The sequence below is a fragment of the Pan paniscus genome, chromosome 2 (assembly GCF_029289425.2).
Source record: "Pan paniscus chromosome 2, NHGRI_mPanPan1-v2.0_pri, whole genome shotgun sequence".
NCBI lineage: Eukaryota > Metazoa > Chordata > Mammalia > Primates > Hominidae > Pan > Pan paniscus.
The window spans coordinates 42,727,675-42,743,233 of NC_085926.1; the positions used below are offsets into that span (position 1 = coordinate 42,727,675).

Below are 15,559 nucleotides of genomic sequence, written 5' to 3' on the forward strand. Positions count from 1 at the left end.
GTGAGTGATCATGGCCTGTGACACAGCCCTCAGGAGATCCTGAGACCACGTGCCCAAGGTGGTCAGGGCACAGCTTGGTTTTATACATTTCAGGCAGACCTGAGACATCAATCAAATACATTTAAGATATATACCGATTTGGTCCAGAAAAGCAGGACAACTCCAAGGTTGGGAGGGGGGAGCTTCCAGGTGATAAGTAGATTTAAAATTTTTCTGATTGGTAATTGGTTAAAAGAGTTACTATAAATAGAAAGGAATGTCTGGGTTAGAATAAAAGAGATAAAAGTTTTGATCATGCAAATGAAGCCTCCAGGTAGCAGGCTTCAGAGAGAATAGATTGTAAATGTTTCTTATCAGACTTAAGGTCTGTGTTGATGTTAAGTGTTGGTCAACTTTTCCTGAATTCCAAAAGGGAGGAGGGCATAATGAGGCGTGTCCAACCCTTGCTTCCCATCAAGGCCTGAACTGGTCTTTCAGGTTAACTTTGGAGTGCCCTGGCTGAGAAGGAAGTCCATTCAGATGGATGGGGGGCCTCTGAATTTTATGTTTAGTTTACACCAGCTTCTTTTATAAAAGTTTACAGATCTGGCAATGCTGGGCCCATAGTCCAGCTTCTTTTATAAAAGTTTACAGATCTGGCAATGCTGGGCCCATCGTCCCACACGGACAGCAGCTGCTATGCAGAGAGTTCCTTTGGTGCATAATAGGTTCTTTCCATTAAACCACTGTCCCTGCCACTTCCAGATGCTGCAGCTGGCACATCAGCTGCCCATTATCACTGCACATAAATGTTGTTCTTTCTCTTAAACCTGCTGGATTCACTTTTATTTCCCATCAGCCACAGCAGATGTTTTGGGTTTGTGGCTCCTGCTGTGGATTAAGCCCAGTGGCATCTCAGAGGCTGGCTTCAGCCACTCCTCTACCTGGGAGGCCTTCCTCCCAGGCCTCCCCATCTCAGCCCTTTACCTTCCCACTAACTCCCAGTTAGCCTCTAGGATTCCCCTCAGGGCACTCTGTGGACTCCCAGAATCCCTAGGGCACCCCTTGATCACTAAACTTAACCTCAGTGTATTATAATTATCTATTATTTTATTTACATTACTTCCCTTTACAAAGAGACCTCTTAAGGGCAGGGGTCCTAATACCTTATTCATTTGCTAAATCTCAACATCTTGCCCAGAACAGGCCTTCAACTGTCATTTGTAGAATTGTCACTGAATGAATGAACACAGTAACTTGTAAAGCTTTTCTCCTTTTCCACTCCCAATTTGCACTTGAAGTCACTGAGGAACTGGTACTCATTGAATGTACACTGTGCCCCAGGCAAATTACTTAACCTCTTTGCTTTCATTTCCCATTTGTAAAATGGGACTCTGATACTTACGAACTTCACAGGGAGTTTGTGAGATTAAGTGGAAGAATGCATGGAAATAATTATCATTATCACTGTATGAAAAGTGGTGCTCTTGGCCCAACGAAGCCTCTGGGATAGACAGTAATGCCTGCACTGAGAGGACACCTGTGGTCCAGACCGGCCCCCAGAGTATTAGTATCTAATCTGTGCTATTCATGAGGCCAGTGGAGATTTGAAATTAATTATCTGGGCTGTGGCCAGGGTGTCTATTTTTATTTTTATTTTTTTGAGATGGAGTTTCACTCTTGTTGCCCAGGCTGGAGTGCAATGGCACGATCTCGGCTCACAGCAACCTCCATCTCCCGGGTTCAAGCGATTCTCCTGCCTCAGCCTCCCGAGTAGCTGGGACTACAGGCGTGCACCACTACGCCCAGCTAACATTTTTGTATTTTTAAAGCTTCCCAGGTGAGCCTAACGTTCAGCTGGTTTGAGAATGAGAGGTGTTAAGCACTCTGAGAGGCTGTCTGGGGAGAGAGAAGCTGCAGGAGAGGCAGGCATCTCAGTCAATTTGAAGCTGAATGCAGAAGAAATTCACCTGGGTGGGGAAGGGACGGTGCCTGAGTGGGGGGCAACGGGCTCTCCTGCCAGAACAGCATGTGCAGAGAATGTGATGAGTGTGGGGAACTATGAAAGGTTCAGAATGGCCAGAGGGCAGGGCACATTTGGGGAGGCACCAGAAGAAGGGTCTGATCTGCCCAGCTAAGGAGCCTGGACTTTATCCTGAGGCGCTGGAGATGTTCAGAGGGTGCACACAGGATCAGCTTTGCCTTCTGCAGAGCTGGAGGCAAAGGGCCTAGCTAGGAGGGGGTCTCTGGGAAGCCATGTGGGCCTAAATCAAAACTGCAGCAGTGGAGATGGAGGAGGGGGAACAGGAATTGCTGCCAAATGGAAGGGACTGAAGGCAACTATGCAGAGAAGGAGAGGGGAGAAACCTAGGCGGTTTGGGTTTGAGTGACTGGGGAGATAGCAGGCCCTGACAGAGGAGCAGTTTTCCACGCTGCAGACAAGGTGGTGGACTTTGAGATGCTGGGTGGGCAGCTGGCTGGCTGAGATGCTGGGTGGGTCTGGGGTTCAGAAGGGAAGTCTGAGCTGGAGCCTCAGGTAGTTGAGACCTAGAGTATGAACAAAGCAGCATGAGGAGAAGGTGTAGAGTGAGGAGGTGGGAGAGAGGGAAGGAGAGGGAAGAGGAAGAAGAGACAGCTGGAAGCAAGTAACAGCCTGATGGGTTCATCTTGCCTGCTGTTCAGAAAACCAATGCACTGAAAACAGCGAGTTTTGCAGCAAAGAAAGAGTTTGATGGGCCAGTCAAGTGAAAGGAGGGGAGGTAATTCTCAGATCTTCCTCTCACTGCAGTGAGCCATGATTGCATCACTGCACTCCAGACTGGGGAAAAGAGCGAGATCCTGTCTCAAAGAAAAAAAAAAACAAAAACAAACAAACTTCCTCTCCAAGAATATTAGCAAATTGAATCCAATGATGTATTTGAAAAATTATACCACATGACCAAATAGGAGTTACTTTAGGTATGCAAGGCTGGTTTAACATTAGAAAATCAATTAACATAAACCTATCACATCAACAGGCTAAAGGAGAAAAGTCACACAATCATATTAGTAGACACAGAAAAAGCATTTGACAAAATCCAATGCTCATTCATGATAAAAGCTCTAAGTAAACTAGGAATAGAGGGGAACTTCTTCAATTTGATTAAGAACATCTACAAAAAACATACAGCTACCATCATACTTAGCAGTGAGAAACTACACGCTTTACCCCTAAGACTGGGAACATGGCAAGATGTCCCTTCTCTCTACTCTCTTTCAACATCATACTAGAAGTTCTACCTAATGGAATAAGCCAAGAAAAGGAAATAAAAGATATATATTTTGGAAAGGAAGAAATAAAATTGCCTTGGTTGCAGATGACCGATTGTCTATGCAGAAAATCTCAAAGAATCTATTAAAAAAAAAAAAACAAAAAAACTCCTGGAACTTATAAGTGATTGCAGCAAGGTTGCAAGAAGTAAGGTTAATATACAGAAGTCAAATGTTTTCCCACATACTAGCAATAAGCAACGGAAAGCTCAAGTTAAAAATGCAATGCCATTTATATTAACACAAACATTGAAATACTTAGGTATGAATCTTACAAAATATGTGTAAGATCTATATTAGGAGAAATATAAAACTCTGGGAAAAGACTATAAACTATAAAACTCTGATAAAATCAAGAACTAAACAAATAGTTATCTCATGCACATGAATAGGAAGAATGAATATTGTTAAGATGTCAGTTCTTCCCAACTTGATCTATAGATTCAATGCAATTGCAATAAAGAAATCCCAGCAAATTACTGTATGGATATCGACAAATTGATTCCAAAGTTTATGTGGAGAGGCAAAAGATCCAGAATATCCAACACAATATTAAAAAAGAACAAAGGTGGAAAACTGACACTACCTGACCTTAAGACTTACTAGGCTAGGCGTGGTGGCTCACACCTGTAATCCCAGCACTTTGGGAGGCCGAGGCGGGTGGGTGGATCACCTGAGGTCAGGAGTTCAAGACCACCCTGGCAAATGTGGTAAAACCCCGTCTCTACTAAAAATACAAAAATTGCCAGGTGTGGTGGTGGGCACCTGTAATCCCAGCTACCTGGGAGGCTGAGGCAGGAGAATTGCTTGAACCCAGGAGGCAGAGGTTGCAGTGAGCTGAGATCGTGCCATTGCACTCCAGCCTGGCCAACAGGAGCAAAACTCCATCTCAAAAAAAAAAAAAGACTTACTATAAAATGATAGTAATTAAGACAGTGTGGTATTGGTGAAGAAACAGACAAATGAATCAATGAAACCAAATAAAGAGACCAGAAATAGATCCACATAAATAGAGTCAACTCATCCTTGACAAAGAAACAAAGGCAATGGTGCTGGAACAACGAATATCCACATGTAAAAAAGTGAATCTAGACACAGACCTCATCCCTGTCACAAATATTAACTCAAAATGGGTTATATACTGAAATGTAAAATGCAAAACTTCTAGAAGGTAATACAGGAGAAAATCTAGCTGACCTTGGGTTTGGCTATGAGTTTTCATATATAATACCAAAAGCATGATACATGAAACAAAAAAAATTGATAAATTCAACTTCATTAAAATTATAAACTTCTACTCTGTGAAAGATACTGTTAAGAAAATGAAAAGAGGCCGGGAATGGTGGCTCATGCCTGTAATCCCAGCACTTTAGGAGGCTGAGGCAGGCGGATCACCTGAGGTCAGGAGTTTGAGACCAGCCTGGCCAACATGGTGAAACCCTGTCTCTACTGAAAATACAAAAATTAGCTGGGCATGTTGGTGTGCACCTGCAGTCCCAGCTACTCGGAAGGCTGAGGCAGGAGAATCGCTTGAACCCGGGAGGTGGAGGTTGCAGTAAGCTGAGATCACTCCACTGCACTCCAGCCTGGGCTACAGAGAAAGACTCAAAAAATAAAAAAAATAAAAACAAGAAAATGAAAGAAAAGAGAAGCCATAGAGAGTGGAAGAAAACCTGCCAGACACATATTTGACAAAGGACTACATCCAACATATACAAAGAATTCTGATAACTTAATAATAAGAAAATACCCCAGTTAAAAAGTGGGCAAGGCCGGGCATGGTGGCTCATGCCTGTAATCCCAGCACTTTGGGAGGCTGAGGTGGGTGGATCACCTGAGGTTGGGAGTTCCAGACCAGTCTGGCCAACATGGTTAAACCCTGTGTCGACTAAAAATATAAAAATTAGCTGGGCGTGGTGGCAGGAGCCTGTAATCCCAGCTACTCAGGAGGCTGAGGCAGGAGAATTGCTTGAACCTGGGAGGTGGAGGTTGCAGTGAGCCGAGATCATGCCATTGCACTCCAGTCTGGGCAACAAGAGTGAAACGCCATTTCAAAAAAAGAAAAAAAAGAAAAGTGGGCAAAAGATCTGAACAAACTCCTCAACAAAAAAGAAATATGGATGGCAAATAGACATATGAAAAGATGTTCAGCATCATATGTAATCAGGAAATTGCAAATTAAAACAAAAATGAGATACCATTACATACCTATTAGAATGGCTAGAATCCAAAACATTGACAACATCAAATGATGGCAAGAATGTGAAGCAACAAGAATTTCTATTTATTGCTGGTGGGGATGCAAAATGGAAAAGCCACTTTGCAAGACAATTGGGTAGTCTTTTTCAAAGCTAAACATAGTCTTGCCATATGATCCAGTGATCATATTTACCTAAATGAGTTTAACAATATATCCACACAAAAACCTGCACATGAAATGTTCATAGTGAGAGGTGACAGCGTGCTGGCAGCCCTCGCAGCCCTCGCTCACTCTGGGCGCCTCCTCGGCCTTGGCGCCCACTCTGGCGGCACTTGAGGAGCCCTTCAGCCTGCTGCTGCACTGTGGGAGACCCTCTCTGGGCTGGCCAAGGCCGGAGCTGGCTCCCTCAGCTTACAGGCAGGTGTGGAGTGAGAGGCGCCGGTGAGAACTGGGGCTACGTGCAGCGCTTGCCGGCCAGTGAGAGTTCTGGGTGGGCGTGGGCTCCGCAGGCCCACACTCCAAGCAGCCGGCTGGCCGCAAGCCCCTGGCAGTGAGGGGCTTAGCACCTGGGCCAGCAGCTGCTGTGCTCAATTTCTCGCGGGGCCTTAGCTGCCTCCCCGTGGGACAGGGCTGGGGACCCACAGCTCGCCATGCCTGAGCCTCCCCCTGCTACCGTGGGCTCCTGCGCGCCCCAGCCTCCCCAACGAGCGCCACCCCCTGCTCTGCAGCGCCTGGTCCCATCAACCGCCCAAGGGCTGAGGAGTGCGGGCACACAGCGGGACTGGCCGGCACCTCCACCTGGGGCCCTGGTGCAGGATCCACTGGGTGAAGCTAGCTGGGCTCCTGAGTCTAGTGGGGACTTGGAGAACCTTTGTGTCTAGCTAAGGGATTGTGAGTGCACCAATCAGCACTCTGTATCTAGCTCAAGGTTTGTAAACACACCAATCAGCACCCTATGTCTAGCTCAGGGTTTGTGAATGCACCAATCGGCACTCTGTATCTAGCTAATCTGGTGGGGACTTTGAGAATCTTTATGTCTAGCTAAGGGATTGTGAATACACCAATCGGCACTCTGTATCTAGCTCAAGGTTTGTAAATGCACCAATTGACATTCTGTATCTAGTTGATCTAGTGGGGAAGTGGAAAACTTTTGTGTCTAGCTCAGGGATTGTAAATGCACCAATCAGCACCCTGTCAAAACGGACCAATCAGCTCTCTGTAAAACAGACCAATGGGCTCTCTGTAAAATGGACCAATCAGCAGGATGTGGGTGGGGCCAGATAAGATAATAAAAGCAGGCTGCCCCAGGCTGCAGTGGCAACCTGCTGGGGTCCCTTTCCACACTGTGGAAGCTTTGTTCTTTCGCTCTTTGCACTAAATCTTGCTACTGCTCACTCTTTGGGTCCACACTGCTTTTATGAGCTGTAACACTCACCGTGAAGGTCTGCAGCTTCGCTCCTGAAGCCAGCGAGACCATGAACCCACCAGGAGGAATGAACAACTCCAGACGCGCCACCCTAAGAGCTGTAACACTCACCGCGAAGGTCTGCAGCTTCACTCCTGAGCCAGCGAGACCATGAACCCACCAAAAGGAAGAAACTCTGAACACATCTTGACATCAGAAGGAAGAAACAAACTCCAGACACGCCACCTTTAAGAACTATAACACCCACCACGAGGGTCTGCGGCTTTGTTCTTGAAGTCAGTGAGACCAAGAACCCACAATTCCGGACTCAGTAACTTTATTCATAATTACCAAAAATGAGAAAAAAACAAGATGTACTTCAATAGGTGAGTAGATAACCTGGTACACTCATACCAGGGAATATTATTCAGTGATGAAAAGAAATGAGCTATCACGCCACGAAAAGACATGAAAGAAACCTAAATGTGTATTGTTAAGTGAAGAAGCCGGTCTGAAAAGGCTACATGCTGTATAATTGCAAACTGTATAATATTCTGGAAAAGGCAAAATTACAGAGAAGTAAAAGATACCAGTGATTGTAAATCCCTTCTAAATGAAAAATATCAGTGGTTTCCAGGAGTTGGCGGGAAGGAAGAATGAACAGTAAAGCCTAGGGGGTTTTTGGGGAGGTGAAACTGTTCTGTATACTTTAATGGTGGATACACAGCATTACACATTTAGCAAAACTTGTAGACCTGTGCAACCTTAAGCAATGAACACTGGCCAGGTGTGGTGACTCACACCTGTAATCTCAACACTCTACGAAGCCAAGGTGGGAGGACCACTTGAGGCCAGGAGTTTGAGACCAGCTTGGGCAACATAGCAAGACCATAGCTCTACAAAAAATAAAAAAATTAGCCGGGCATGGTGGCATGTGCCTGTGTTCCCAGTTACTCAGGAGGCTGAGGTGGGAGGATTGCTTGAGCCCAGGGGTTGGAGGCTACTGTGAGCCATGATCATGCCACCGCACTCCAGCCTGGGTGACAAAGTGAGACCCTGTCTCAAAACAGCAGCAGCAGCAACAACAACAACAGATGAACTCTAATGTAAACTATGGACTTTAGTTAGTAATAACATACCAATATAGTTGTATCAATGATAACAAATGTACCACACCAATGCAATGTGTAAGATGTTAACAACAAAGGAAATGGGAATACGGAATGTATAAAGGAACTGTTTTTTGCTTAATGCTTCTAAAAATCTGCTTTAAGTCTATTTTCTTTTAAAAGTAAAGGCTAAGCCGGGCGTGGTGGCTCACGCCTGTAATCCCAAGACTTTGGGAGGCTGAGGTGGGCGGATCACCTGAGGCACCTGAGGTCAGGAGTTTGAGACCAGCCTGGCCAACATGGTGAAACCCCATCTCTACTAAAAATACCAAAATTAGCCAGGCATGGTGGCGGGCGCCTGTAATCCCAGCTACTCGAGCCCGAGGCAGGAGAATCGCTTGAACCTGGGAGGCAGAGGTTGCAATGAGCCGAGATCGCGCTACTGCACTCCAGCCTGGGCGATAGAGCGAGACTCCGTCAAAAAAAAAAAAAAAAAGTAATAATAATAAAAAAAAATAAAGGCTACAGCTGCATGGAAAGAACTCTTGGCTCAGGTAGGACTTAGAGCCAGGGAGTAGGAAGAGTGGCATGCACTCTGGAGTCCTATGAGGAAGCAAGATCCCACAGGATATGGGACCATAGGTGACAGGGACCAGTGAGGAAGGACTGAGACCCCTTGCCCCATCGGCCTGCCACTTTTTTTATTGTTTTTCTCTTCCCCTCTCCTTCTCTTTCTTCTTTTCTTTTACTGTGTTCTTTTCGAGTATTCTCAACAACAGTCTAGGGGCCTGGAGGTGTGGGGAGGCCGCCCACGGATGCCTAGTTTGGCGCCCTGTGCACTGCTAGCATCTTCGTAGGGATGGGTTTGGGATGGGAGCGGGGTGATGCTCTGGTTCTCAGGGCTGGACTCCGGGCTTGGAGGGGAACTCCCTCTTGCGAGTCCCCAGTCCTGTGGGGGCTGGGCCTGGAAGGGGAACTGGGAGATGCGGAAGTGCACGCCGTCGGGTCGCATCTTTCAGTGCGGTGCGAGAGGGCCCAGTGGCAGAGGCCCAGCAAACAGCGCTTGTCAGGCGGACCTGAGTTCGAGTTCTGACTGTGCCATCTACGCTATGACTTTGGGGCAGGCGACCCACCCTCTGCGCCTCATTAACCCATGTACTGCATGGAAAATAAGCGTCTGCCTGGGTTAGAAGAGGGCTGTGTGTGAAGATTCAAAGGACGAAGGGGAAGAGTCCTCGCTGGGCGCCCAGCACGCGGTGAGCGCCCGGCCAGTGGCAGCGCGCTCGGGCTGGGGTTGCGCTCGGGCTCGGTTCCGCGCCCCCGGCAGCTGCGGGCTTTCCCAGCTCCGGCCCGGGCCCTTCCGCTCTCCCCGGCACTTACAGCGGTCTTTCTCCACTTCTCCCTTCTAGGACCGCGGCGGCTAGGTCACCTCCTCCGGACGCCGACACGCGCTGCCCTGGCAACCGTCACCAGGGAAACAAGCGACGTCACTTGCGCGTTTTCAACGCTACTCTACGGGGGCCGAGGGGGCGCCAAGAGTTCTGAAAGTGACAGAGGCGCTGATGGCGCGCTGGGCTGGATCCAAGCGGGCACGATCTCGAGTGCGCTGGAGAGTTTAAATCTTCTGGAGTATATTTTTTAAAAAGTTTTGTGGACCAAACGTTCTGCACAGAGATGCCCATTCCGCTCTCCTGTTGGGGAGTTAAAAAGCAAACGATCTCACCATGAAATTTAAAGTAGCCATTCAGATATATTTGAAAAATGTAAAACAGTGTGGGGAAAGGCCATGTTATGATGGTGAGTGAAGGAAGCAGGACGCAATATAGCAATGCTAAATAAATAAAGTTGTGTTTATTTCAAACTAGGCACTAAAACAAGACCGAAATAGAAATATTAAAAGTGGTTATATTTGGGTGGTGGAATAGCAGTGCTGTGTTTTTATTTTTACACTTTAGAGGATTTTTAAAATAATGAACATCGTTTATTTTCATAAAGGAAAATACTTGTTTTTTTTTTTTAAATGGCACCTTCCAATGTAAGACACTACTATATTTCAAGGCAATATGGGGGTGGGAGGCAAATTTCCCATCACATCTGGGAAGTGAGGAGCGTCTCTGCCCGGCCGCCCATCGTCTGAGATGTGGGGAGCACCTCTGCCCTGCCGCCCAGTCCGGGATGTGAGGAGTGTCTCTGCCCGGCCGCCCTGTCTGAGAAGTGAGGAGACCCTCTGCCTGGCAACCGCCCCGTCTGTGAAGTGAGGAGCCCCTCCGCCCGGCAGCCACCCCGTCTGAGAAGTGAGGAGCGTCCTCCCTCCTCGTCTGGGAGGGAGGTGGGGGGGGTCAGCCCCCCGCCCGGCCAGCCGCCCCGTCCGGGAGGTGAGGGGCACCTCTGCCCGGCCGCCCCTACCGGGAAGTGAGGAGCCCCTCTGCCCGGCCAGCCGCCTCGTCCGGGAGGGAGGTGGGGGGGTCAGCCCCCCGCCTGGCCAGCCGCCCCGTCCGGGAGGCGAGGGGTGCCTCTGCCCGGCCGCCCCTACTGGGAAGTGAGGAGCCCCTCTGCCTGGCCAGCCGCCCCGTCCGGGAGGGAGGTGGGGGGGTCAGCCCCCCTCCCGGCCAGCTGCCCCGTCCGGGAGGGAGGTGCGGGGGTCAGCCCCCCGCCCGGCCAGCCGCCCCGTCCGGGAGGGAGGTGGGGGGATCAGCCCCCCGCCCGGCCAGCCGCCCCGTCCGGGAGGGAGGTGGGGGGATCAGCCCCCCGCCCGGCCAGCCGCCCCGTCCGGGAGGGAGGTGGGGGGATCAGCCCCCTGCCCGGCCAGCCGCCCTGTCCAGGAGGTGGGGGGGGGCGCCTCTGCCCGGCCGCCCCTACTGGGAAGTGAGGAGCCCCTCTGCCCGGCCAGCCGCTCTGTCTGGGAGGGAGGTGGGGGGGTCAGCCCCCGGCCCGGCCAGCCGCTCTGTCTGGGAGGGAGGTGGGGGGGTCAGCCCCCGGCCCGGCCAGCCGCCCCGTCCGGGAGGGAGGTGGGGGGGTTAGCCCCCCGCCTGGCCAGCCGCCCCATCCGGGAGGTGAGGGGCGCCTCTGCCCGGCCGCCCCTTCTGGGAAGTGAGGAGCCCCTCTGCCCGGCCAGCCGCCCCCTCCGGGAGGGAGGTGGGGGGGTCAGCCCCCCGCCGGGCCAGCCGCCCCGTCCGGGAGGGAGGTGGGGGGTCAGCCCCCCGCCCGGCCAGCCGCCCTGTCCGGGAGGTGAGGGGCGCCTCTGCCCGGCCGCCCCTACCGGGAAGTGAGGAGCCCCTCTGCCCGGCCAGCCGCCCTGTCCGGGAGGGAGGTGGGGGGTCAGCCCCCCGCCCGGCCAGCCACCCCATCCGGGAGGGAGGTGGGGGGGGTCAGCCCACTGCCCGGCCAGCCGCCCCGTCCGGGAGGTGAGGGGCGCTTCTGCCCGGCCGCCCCTACTGGGAAGTGAGGAGCTTCTCTGCCCGGCCACCACCCCATCTGGGAGGTGTACTCAACAGCTCATTGAGAACGGGCCATGAAGACAATGGCGGTTTTGTGGAATAGAAAGGGGGGAAAGGTGGGGAAAAGATTGAGAAATCGGATGGTTGCTGTGTCTGTGTAGAAAGAGGTAGACATGGGAGACTTTTCATTTTGTTCTGTACTAAGAAAAATTCTTCTGCCTTGGGATCCTGTTGATCTGTGACCTTACCCCCAACCCTGTGCTCTCTGAAACATGTGCTGTATCCACTCAGGGTTGAATGGATTAAGGGCGGTGCAAGATGTGCTTTGTTAAACAGATGCTTGAAGGCAGCATGTTCGTTAAGAGTCATCACCACTCCTTAATCTCAAGTACCCAGGGACACAAACACTGCGGAAGGCCGCAGGGTCCTCTGCCTAGGAAAACCAGAGACCTTTGTTCACTTGTTTATCTGCTGACCTTCCCTCCACTATTGTCCTGTGACCCTGCCAAATCCCCCTCTGCGAGAAACACCCAAGAATGATCAATAAAAAAGAAAAAAAAAAAAAAAAAGATGATTCAAGGGAGATTTCTATGTATGTATGTATCTATCTATCTATCTATCTAATCTATCTATCTATCTATGATAGAGTCTCGCTGTGTCGCCCAGGCTGGAGTGCAGTGGTGCGATCTCAGCTCATTGCAACCTCCATTTCCCAGGTTCAAGCGATTCTCCTGCCTCAGCCTCCTGAGTAGCTGGGATTACAGGCACCCGCCACCACACCTGGCTAATTTTTTTATTTTTAGTGGAGACGGGGTTTCACCATGTTGACCAGGCTGGTCTTGAACTCCTGACCTCAGGTGATCCGCCCACCTTGGCCTCCCAAAGTGCCGGGATTACAGGCGTGAGCCACAGCTCCTGCCCAAATATTTATCCAGGCCTTCATAATTTGAAAACCTTGGCAGTTGTTTTTCTATTTTCTTTCCTCATAAGGTGAATGAATACCCATCCCATAGACATGCATACATAAGATACGGCACTAGACTGCCATCAGCACTGCAGGTATAAACCCAAAGTTTCCTGATAAAGGAAAAATGGATCTTTCCCGTTGGTCTCCAATTGCTGCCTGGTGAGCTGAGGGTGGGAGACGTATAATATACAGGTGGCAGCAAAGAGAGACAGGATAAAGAGTAGGATTCAGGTAGATGTGGGCCTCAAAGGATTAGGGTTTTTTTTATATGGTGTGTGTAGTGGGGAGTATCATTCGTTTGCCTCATGACCACGATGGGACTATGTGGCATAGGAAAAGGAATAGCCAGGTCTACTTAGAGGGCTTCTGGAAAGCATGGATCCTAGCAGAAAGCCAGGTTTTCATTAAAATAAGAACATGCTGTGAGAAAATTAAGGATGCAAGAGAATTTCAGAACCGACATTCTAGAATGTGTGTATTAGAAAGTTTGGGAAAGGGGTAACATTTGCTCCAGCAATCCAAGGATTATTTTTGACGAGGATATCATTTTTGCAGTAACCCATTTTTTAAAAAGCAGGGATGATTTTCCTCTAGGTTTGTTACTTTTCCACGGTCACCACTAAGGCTCTCATGCCATTTTTTTTTTCTGCCCAAAATTCTTTTGAGAATTTTCTTTAGTTTATAAGCTTGACATTTTATCATCCAAGAAGCTGGCGAATCCAATCTGGGTCACCAGTATTTCCTCATGTACAGTATACAGATGTTTGTTAATTCCAGCCCACTTTGTTTCTCTAGCCAGAAGTATCTGTAGGACACTGCCCTTTGTTTTTTGCTTTTTAATTTGAAATTATATTGAGATTTTTATAGAATCACATGCAGTTGTAAAAAATAATAGAGATCCCCTGTATACTTTTCCAGTTCTCCACAATGATATTTTGCAGAACTTTAGTATAATATTACAACCAGGATATTGACATCGATACAACCTACTCCTCTTAGATTTCTCCAATTTAACTGTCCTTTTCTTTTGATTTATCACGTGTCAGTTTGTGTATCCATGACCATCAAGATATCAAATACTGGCCGGGCATGGTGACTCATGCACGCCTATAATCCCAGCATTTTGGGATGCTGAGGCAGGCAGATCACTTGAGGCCAGGAGTTCAAGACCAGCCTGGTCAACATGGCAAAATCCTATATCTACTAAAAATAACAAAAATTAGCCAGGCATAGTGGTGCTTGCCTGTAATCCCAGCTACTTGGGAGGCTGAGGCATGAGAATCGCTTGAACTCAGGAAGTGGAGGTTGCAGTGAGCTGAGATCGCGCCATTACACTCCAGCCTGGGCGACAAGAGTGAGACTCTGTCTCAAAAAAAAAAAAAAAGATACCAAATACTTACTATCACAAGGATCTCTCTGTTGTGATTTTATGACTATGTACACTTCCCTTCCTCCTCCTGCCCTAGTCCCTAACCCTTTACAACCACCAGTCTGTCCTCCATTTCTAAAATTTTGTCATTTCAAAAATGTTATATAAATGAAATAACTCAGCATGTACACTTTTTAGGATGGTTTTTTTTTTTTTTTTTTTTACTCAGAACAATTCCTTGGAGATTCATCCAAGTTGTTGTGTGTATCAATAATCCATTCCTTTTTATTGCTGAGTAGTTCTAGTATGAATGTACCAGTTTGTTTAACCATTTACCCACTGAAAGACATCTGGGTTGTTTCCAGTTAGGAGCAATTATGATTCAGCTGCTATAAACATTCATGTATAGGTTTTTGTGTGAACATAAGTTTTCATTCCTATGGAATAAATGCCCAAGAGTGCAATTGCTGTGTAGTATGGTAACTGCATATCTAGTTTTAGAAGAAATTGCCAAACCTGTTTTCCAGAGTGACTGTTCCACTTTACATTCTTACCAGAAATGTTTAAGTGACACAGTTTCTTCACATCCTTGCCAGCACTTGATGTCACTATTTTTATTTTAGTCATTTTAATAGGTGTGTAGTGATATCATTGTGGTTCTAATGTACGTGACGGATAATGATATTGAACATCTTTTTCATGTGCTTATTTGTCATCTGTATATTTTCTTTGGTGAAGTGTCTGTTCATGTCTTTTGCCCAATTTCTAACTGTCGAGTTTTGAGAATTCTTTATATATTCTATATACTAGTCCGTTGTTGGATACGTAGTTTGCAAATACTTTCTCCGAATCTGTAGTTCATCTTTTAATCCTCTTCACTTGGGCTTTCACAGAACAAAAGGCTTTGATTTTGACAAGGTCCAATTTATCAATTCCTTCTTTTATGGATTGTGCTTTTGATTTCAAGTCTAAGAAAGAACTCTTTGCCTAGCCCTGGGTCCCAAAGATTTCCCCCCATTTTTATAAAAGCGTTAGAGTTTTATGCCCATGATTTATTTTGATGTAATTTTTATATAAAGGTATGAAATTTAGATCAAGGTTCTTTTTTGCTTTTTTGCCTATGGTGTCCAGTTGGTCCAGCACCATTTGTTGGAAAGCTATGCTTCCTCCATTGAATTGCTTTTGCACCTTTGTCAAAAATCAGGTTAGCTATCTCAACAACAAAACCCAATTCAAAAATGGGCAAAGGACTTCAATAGACATTAATCCAAAGAAGATATACAAATGGCAAATAAGCACATGAAAACATGCCCAACATCACTAATCATTAGAGAAATGCAAACCAAAACCACGAGATACCATTTCACACCCATTAGGATGGATATTAAACAAAAAATGGAAAATAACAAGTGTTTGCCAGGATGTGAAGAATTTGGAACCCTTATGTATAGCTAGTGGGAATGTAAAATGGTATATCCACTGTAGAAAACAGTTTGGTGGTTCCTCAAAAAGTTAAACATTGAATTACCATATGATTTACAATTCCACTTCTAAATATATGCCCGAAAGATTTGAAAGAAGGGACTTGGCCAGACACAGTGGCTCATGCCTGTAATCCCAGCCCTTTGGGAGGCTGAGGTAGAGGACTGCTTGAGGCCAGGAACTCGAGACCAGCCTGGTCAACATAGTGAGACCTTGTCTCTACAAAAAAAGTAATAATAAAAAATAAAGAAGGGACTCAAACAGGTAATTGTATGCCAGTGTTCATAGCAGCATTATTCACG

General features: G+C 47.6%; 1 protein-coding gene across 2 annotated transcripts in view; it reads right to left on the bottom strand.

Annotated features, from left to right (window-relative positions):
• The window catches only part of CCDC13 (coiled-coil domain containing 13), a 67,683-nt gene extending 58,183 nt beyond the window's left edge, over positions 1-9,500 (bottom strand). For both annotated transcript variants that reach the window (XM_063602271.1, XM_055109726.1), the window contains exon 1: positions 9,383-9,500. The gene's annotated coding sequence lies outside the window, so the exon portion shown is untranslated. The remainder of the gene's footprint in view (positions 1-9,382) is intronic.
• Positions 9,501-15,559: the final 6,059 nt, after the last annotated feature.